Below are 7,373 nucleotides of genomic sequence, written 5' to 3' on the forward strand. Positions count from 1 at the left end.
GCCATGCAGAAGAGCGTTTGCAAGAAATCCTAAATGAACAGTTTGTCTCTCAGTTTAATCTTGAGCGACAAGAAATGCGAGAAACAGCTAAAAAAAACATTGAAGAGGCGCAGCAAATATATAAGCGAAACTACGACAAAAAGCGCAAGCGTGCTCACAACTACAGATTGGGTGATCTCGTCGCAATCAAGAGGACTCAGTTTGTCGCAGCAAAGAAGCTGGCTAGCCCGTATTTAGGACCATATGAGGTCGTCTAAATTAAGCGAAATGGGCGGTACGACGTGCGCAAAGCAGCCGAAGTGGAAGGACTAAACTTAACCAGTACTAGCTGCGATAACATGAAGCTGTGGAGGTTCGTAGCCCACAACGACGACGAGTTGGTTTCATCTGGGTCAGAGTGTAAAGTAGTGAGGTACAGGCGGACAACAGATACATATGGGTTTCGTTATGAATGGCGTTTGAACGATCGAGAGAGCAGAGGGAGCGTGGATGAGTTGCGAAAAAGAAGTAAACAGAAGCAGTCGCAGTTTAAGTTATTATATTAATCTCAGCATACTAATTCTAAATAAACATTATAATACAAACTCTACATATATATAATTTATATTGTATGGATTCCTAGTCATCTATGTTCTATCTGCAAGGGTACATAAACTTCGGCGTACATAAACTTCGAACGATTGAGAGAGCAGAGGGAGCGTGGATGAGTTGCGAAAAAGAAGTAAACAGAAGCAGTCGCATTTTTCGGGAGTCTTTTGAAAGTTGTTAAAGTCGTTAAAGTCGTTTAAGTTATTATATTAAATGGAACGCGAAACTCGAAAATGGAACGCGACCACGAATCGACATCAGAAGTGGGATCGGGTCCTCAACCTAATACATTAGTTGGACCATGGCGTTCCATCATGGAACTACCAAATCAAAATTTAATCGAACTTGGGCGAGAAATTAAAACAACAGATCCTGATGCAGAACAAAGAAAAGCTAAGTACAAAGTTTTCTGGTAAAAGATTGAATAATATTGTTATGTTAAGAGGCATTGGGAGTAATGGAATATGTAGTACTGTACAAGTTCTAAGTAACGTAAAACTTGATAATAATTATATTGAAATTTTGTTTTATGTAATAGGCGATGATCACATGCAAAAGGATATCGTCATTGGACGTAAAATACTAAAACAGGGTTTTGATATTGTCATTTCATTAAACAAATTTACGATTTCAAGAGCCAAAATAATTAATTTGTGAGCCAGCTGATATTGATACAGAACTTGACAGAGAAAATAAAAAAAAAACTAAATTCATTGTTGGCAAAGTACTCAAATTGTTTTATCAAAGGAATTCCATGCACTAAAGTTAAAGTAGGTGAAATGAAAATTAGATTGATCGATCCTAGTAAAACTGTTCAGAGAAGGCCATACCGATTAAGTCCATGCGAGCGAGATTTAGTTCGAGGGAAAATTGAGGAGCTGTTGAGGTGTAATAATAAGGCCAAGCTGTTCACCTTATGCAAGCCCTATACTGTTAGTTAAAAAGAAAAATGGTTCGGACAGACTCTGCGTTGACTATAGAGAGCTAAATTCAAACACAGTGGCTGATAAATATCCGCTGCCACTTATACAGGATCAAATAAATAGACTTCGAGGAGTTAATTATTTTACGTGTCTAAATATCGCCAGTGGATACTACCAAATTCCTATGGATGCTGATTATAGAGTACACAGCGTTTGTGACGCCAGATGGTCAGTATGAATTTGTGTCTATGCCATTCGGGCTTAGAAATGCGCCTTCTGTTTTTCAGCGATTAGTAATCCAGGCGCTAGGGGATTTTGTCGAATTCTTATGTTATCGTCTATTTGGATGATATTATGATAACTACCACAACATTAGAGGAAGCTTTTGAAAGATTGGAGATTGTTTTAAATGTTCTGACAGAGGCTGGATTTTCGTTTAATATTACAAAGTGTTCCTTCCTGAAAACATCGGTGCAATATTTAGGCTTTAGTGTCAGTGCTGGGGAATTCGTCCAAACCCTCAGAAAATTTAAATTTTTAAATTAAATAAATTTAATTGGAAAGCAGAACATGGGCAGATACGGAAGAAGGTTATTTCTATACTTACTGATGAGCCAGCTCTTGTTATTTTTGACCCAAATTATCCAATTGAACTGCATACAGATGCAAATTGCAGTGGCTACGGTGCAATTTTATTACACAGAATTAATAACAAACCCCAGGTAATAGAATATTTTAGCAAAACAACTTCACCTGCAGAGTCAAGATATCACTCGTATGAGTTAGAAACCTTAGCGGTCGTAAACTCCATTAAACATTTTCGACATTATTTGTTGGGCAGGAACTTTACAGTTTTTACCGACTGTAACTCATTGAAGGCGTCAAGAGATAAGCAAGATTTGACTCCTAGAGTACAGCGATGGTGGGCCTTTTTGCAGTCATTTACATTTGATATTCAATATAGAGAAGGGAAAAGAATGGCACATGTTGACTTTTTGTCGAGAAACCCTATCGCACCAGGGTACTTTGCTGTAAAAGAAGTTGAAGAGAAGAGAGTTAACTTGGCTGAAATTTCAAGTAATTGGCTAATTGCTGAACAACGTCGAGACTCAGACATAGCCGAAATTGTAAACAAATTAAAAGACTTTTCTCTTGCTGAAGATATTGCGAAAACTTATGAACTAAGGGCAGAAATTCTCCACCGAAAAATTCAGAGTAATGGCAGAACCCTTTGTTTACCGGTGGTGCCGCGTGCTTTTAGATGGTCCGTCATAAACCAAGTCCATGAGTCAATTATGCATTTAGGCTTTGAAAAGACACTTGATAAAGTTTACGATTTTTATTGGCTTGATAATATGTCAAAATACATTAAGAAATTTGTAGAGAATTGCATCACTTGCAAAATGTCGAAATCACGTTCAGGAAAAATTCAAGCTGAACTGCATCCAATCCCAAAAGTAAATATTCCTTGGCATACTAACCACATCGACATAACAGGGAAATTAAGTGGTAAAAGTGACCAGAAGGAGTATATTATTGTTCAAGTTGACGCGTTTGCCAAGTATGTCTATCTTAGTCATACTCTTAAACTAGACAGTGACAGTTGCATAGAAGCTGTAAAGTCCGCTGTTTCGTTGTTTGGAGTACCAAACCGAATAATAGCCGACCAGGGAAGGTGTTTTACAGGAGCAAAGTTTAGTCAATTTTGTTCTGATCAGAAAATAAATTTGCATTTGATTACCACCGGTACTAGTCGAGCTAATGGCCAAGTGGAACGAACAATGAGCACGTTGAACAATCTTGTCTTGGCAGGATGTGCTAGGAGAGGTGCAGTTAGCAATTAATTGTACAACTAACCGAGTGACGAAGGCAAGACCTCTAGAAATGTTATTGGGAAAAGTATCAAGGCCGAAGTTAACCTGTCAAACGTGAGAGCGCAAGCTGAAAAGAATGTTGTATCTACAGAAGTGTATGATAAAGAACAGTTTGATAAAAGTAAGGCGAAAGTACGTAGACACAATGTTGCAGATTTTGTTTTACTAAAAAAACGAGCAAAGGCATCAAACCAAGTTGAGTCAAAAATTCAAGGGGCCTTTCGAAATAACAGAGGTATTAGAGGGTGACAGGTACGTTTTAAAGTCATTAACCAGTAAACGAACTTATAAGTATGCGCATGAAGATTTAAGAAAGTTACCAGAAGGGAAAGTACCCGATGAGCTGAATGTGTTTGATGACTATAATAATGAAAATAATGAGAATATTGAGAATGTTGAACATGTTGAAGTTATTGACGAAAGAGAAGTGCCCCAATAAGGGTGGCAAAGATATGTTGTACTGCTGGCCAAAGGAAATGGCAGAGTACTTGGATGGTGTAATGTAAGCACAAAAATGAAATGTTTGAAAAGAGAATGTAAAGAGACAGTATCGTGGCCTGAGTGGACGATAATGAGATAATGTAATATTAATGTAAGCACAAGTGCAAAATAAGCTGATGTTTGTTTTGATCATGGCGTGTGGTGCATTAGATATTTGGAATATTGAATTGAGTTAAAGAATTGGATTAAAGAAAAAGAAAAGAAGAAGTCTGTATGTGTGAACATGAAACATAATTTTTAAAGACCTGAAGTATTAAAGAAACCCAAACAGAATGGTAATGTTTATGCTAAAGTTTGTTTTAAGAAAGTTTGATACTATTTTGATAAGTTGACATTAGTTAAGAAAGGTAAATAGGATTACTTGAAAAATATTTGTTTAAATTAAAGAAAAGGGGGCAAAAGAGAAACGTTCAGTTACTTATACACGAGGTCGTTTTAGAGTCAGTATGGCCGTGTCGGCAAATGGATATACCATTCGTATACCAGCGTATGCAAAATGCTAGTTCCTGGAAAGTTTGTCTTACGCGGAACTTTGGCATCCTTGGTTCTCTTCTTCGATTGGTCCTCTTAGTTCGTTGTGGCGCGACACACCTGCGCTGTCGCGTCGCTGTCGCCGTGTGTGGTTCGAAGGCAGTTCTTAGGCAAAACGATCGGGTCGTCAGCGATCGTCAGCCAGGAAAGTAGAAACTCACTCCGCTCGAAAATGGAACGCGACCACGAATCGACATATATGTATATATTCTTGATCAGGATCAACAGCCGAGTCGATCTGGCCATGTACGTCTGTCCGTTTCTACGCAAACTAGTCTTTCAGTTTTGAAGCTACATATGTAAATGAATCTTTGTAGTTACTTACAAAAAAAATTATAAAATTTTCAGTTTTCAACAGAATTTAATGAAATTTGACATATATGTAGCTATTATATATTAATCTAGAATTTTTTGTCAAATTATATAAAAAATGACTACTATATCATCGTTTGATATAGAGGAAAAATGCAAAACTGTGAATGTTAAACTGTAAATATAATATGAATTGGTTAATAAAATGAAAGCAAGAATTACTGCATTGTTTTTTAACATAATTTATATTGCATTAATTGTTGATCGAATTTCAATCTGCAAGGGTATATAATCTTCGGAGTGCCGAAGTTAGCTTCCTTTCTTGTTTTCTTATAATTTTCCGACCGTTCCTATGGCAGCTATATGAGATAGTTTGCTTCCTTTTTTGTTTTCTTAAATTTTTCCGACCGTTCCTATAGCAGCTATATGAGGTAGTCGCCCGATCCGGCCCATTTCGAAATATATATATATGTACGTGAGAGAGTATATAGAAGACTAACAGCGAAGTTTTATTTAGACAGCTTAAAAACAGAGACTAGTTTGCGTAGAAACGGGCAAACGGACATGGCTAGATCGACTTTACTGTTGATGCTCGGATGTGTCGGAGATGACTCCTTCACTGGTTTTCAAAGTTCTGATTGAAATTATAATACCCTACAAGGGTATAACTTCTTGACTGGACTCTAACTTTCTCTGTAAATAAATCAAAAACTAAATTTTATTGTAAGTAACATATTAGTTTATTACTTAATTTTGAATCTTTCCTTTTTGTCGGTATCGGGTTTCGGTTCTGCTCAACCCTCCCCAACTCTCTTTAATATGTTGTAGGCGGATTATGAAATAAAAAATAAAATTGAATTAGAACGCTTAAAAAGATTAACAATTTTTTTAATTAATTAAGTTAGTATATTTTCTGTTAACAGCTGTTATTTAATAGTAACCAACATTTTTTTTTACTTTTAAGTTTTATAATCTTATGGCATTTTATTTCAAAGGCCACGACTTAAACATATCCAATTTAGGAAGATTTTCAAGCTACATTACAAAACTATTTATTTAATAGCTTGTTCGGCATTGCTCGATTATTGGTATTAAAACTTTTCCAGCCCCAACGAAAAGTTTTAATGTTTGTAAGTAATTCATTAATATGCTCAGCACTTTATTAATATGGTAGCTTGAATAGTATTAAATGCCAGAGGAGTGTGCCAGTAAAAACTCCACATGTTGGTCAATCCATGTTCAGGTTTTTTCTTGTCGTTAAGCCTCTTATTTCATATATTTATTAGTTGAATTAACTTCCCATTTCCGCACATGAGTAATGGAGTTTCGGTCGTTGCTGTATTGAATAAAGATGTACATCTACCGAATAATTATTTCAAAAATATCATGAAACTTACATGAGGCAGCGGTAACATTTGTTTATGCCGAAAAACGTGCAAGGTAACAGGCAGGGAAATTTAGTCTTTGGAGCACTGGAACATTTGACAGTCTTGCTTTTGCTATAAGGAGACGACACATTTTTGGCGTTTCGTTTTCCATACCGAGAATTAAGAAAAAATCGTTCGTTTCGTGGAACAATTATAAGGCGTCTGGATTTAGAGGTTCCCGTGCTAGCCGCGGTTCCTGATGGATAAGTACTGCTTGAACGACCAAAACGACTACCTATAAAAAAGGCCGGGCGTTTTTGTAAATCCATTCCTAGAAACAAATAACATTTAAATACTTTAAATTATTATAATTTATGTGTTCTATATCTGAAACTAAGTAAAACAAACCGTTGTTTTTATCGATATTAGATATTGTATATGATGAATCTCTTGGAATTGCAATTACACTTTCCAACAGCATTAAACACATTGGAATTAGTATTATGCTAGTATAAAATTGTGGCAGCTGTGTCAGAAAATGCTGCGATATCCACATCTTTGGGCGTACTGAAAATTATTCTGCAAAAATGTTAAATATAAAGTAATTATACTGAAGTAAATAAAATTGTACCAATGGAATACTATAAAAATCAGCATCAACTAGAAAATCGCAAATTAGGTCTGTCTAAATGGTCAGACATATGGCTTTAATTTAAGCTATTTTAAATTATCAAATTAAACCCTCATACATAGAAATTCGGTATGCAGTTGTTTTATATGCTGTTGATCACGTAATATATATTAATATAAGTGTACGTTTTTTTAAAAATATATTTATATATTTAAAAATATATATTTCTTTTAATTTTTCGTTTTGGTTTTAAATAGCTCTCTAACGAGCTCCTTTGTGTGAAGCTATCTATTAATGATAGCTCCATTTTTTTTAGCTGTTCCTGCAAACCATTACAAGCCATTGTCGGAACTTTCTATTTATTGGAACCACCTTTCCGCTATTTAGATGGTTTCCAGTAGACTTTTGGATAGAGACAGTCCTAGGTGATTTTAATATCCCTGGTGGTCCCTGGTGATATTTGGTAGTCAAATAATTCCATTCCAATATTCTCCATACATCTACACAACATGACTTTATCGCTGGCTTGATCGACATTTTGCTGTCTCAAGTCAACCATGTGCAAAATTCCTTACAGCTCTTGCTTAATATTTGTTTCGTCTCTCATCCTGCAAGAGTCAGTTTAGCCAGGGTGGCGCCTGTGACG

The 7,373-nt window shown here is 35.9% G+C and overlaps 1 long non-coding RNA gene across 1 annotated transcript; it reads right to left on the reverse strand.

Moving 5' to 3' along the window:
• Window positions 1-5,445: 5,445 nt before the first annotated feature.
• Window positions 5,446-6,682, reverse strand: LOC147644294 (uncharacterized). Its single transcript, XR_015270837.1, has 3 exons — window positions 6,505-6,682; window positions 6,127-6,427; window positions 5,446-6,065 (listed from the first exon to the last, which is right to left on the reverse strand). It is a non-coding gene; the product is annotated as an uncharacterized LOC147644294 (long non-coding RNA).
• Window positions 6,683-7,373: the final 691 nt, after the last annotated feature.

Source organism: Drosophila serrata, unplaced genomic scaffold (assembly GCF_035046125.1).
Source record: "Drosophila serrata isolate PLE 108 unplaced genomic scaffold, ASM3504612v1 contig_192, whole genome shotgun sequence".
Classification (NCBI taxonomy): domain Eukaryota; kingdom Metazoa; phylum Arthropoda; class Insecta; order Diptera; family Drosophilidae; genus Drosophila; species Drosophila serrata.